Source organism: Canis lupus, unplaced genomic scaffold (assembly GCF_011100685.1).
Source record: "Canis lupus familiaris isolate Mischka breed German Shepherd unplaced genomic scaffold, alternate assembly UU_Cfam_GSD_1.0 chrUn_S1814H2011, whole genome shotgun sequence".
NCBI lineage: Eukaryota > Metazoa > Chordata > Mammalia > Carnivora > Canidae > Canis > Canis lupus.
The window spans coordinates 40,903-41,173 of record NW_023330672.1 but is presented as its reverse complement, the minus strand read 5'-3'; positions in this window follow the sequence as shown (position 1 = coordinate 41,173).

The following is a 271-nucleotide window of genomic DNA, read 5'->3' as shown; positions in this document are numbered from 1 at the left end:
TCATTGGCTCCCGGGCTGGCAGCTGCGGCGCGGCGGGGGCGCGGGCGGCGCGCACGGCGGCGGGAGCGCGCCGCGGCCGAGGGCGGGGGCGGAGAGCGCGGGGGAGCGAGGTGCGCCGAGGTCGCCGGAGCCCCGCCCCGCCCCGCCCCGCCCCGCCCCGCGGGCGCTGCAGCCGGTACCGCGTCCGGCCCGGGGCGCGACGGATCGCCTCGGTTGGCCGCCCGGGCCCCGGCAGGGGCGCGCAGGGAGGGGCGGTGGGCCTCGAGGCGAG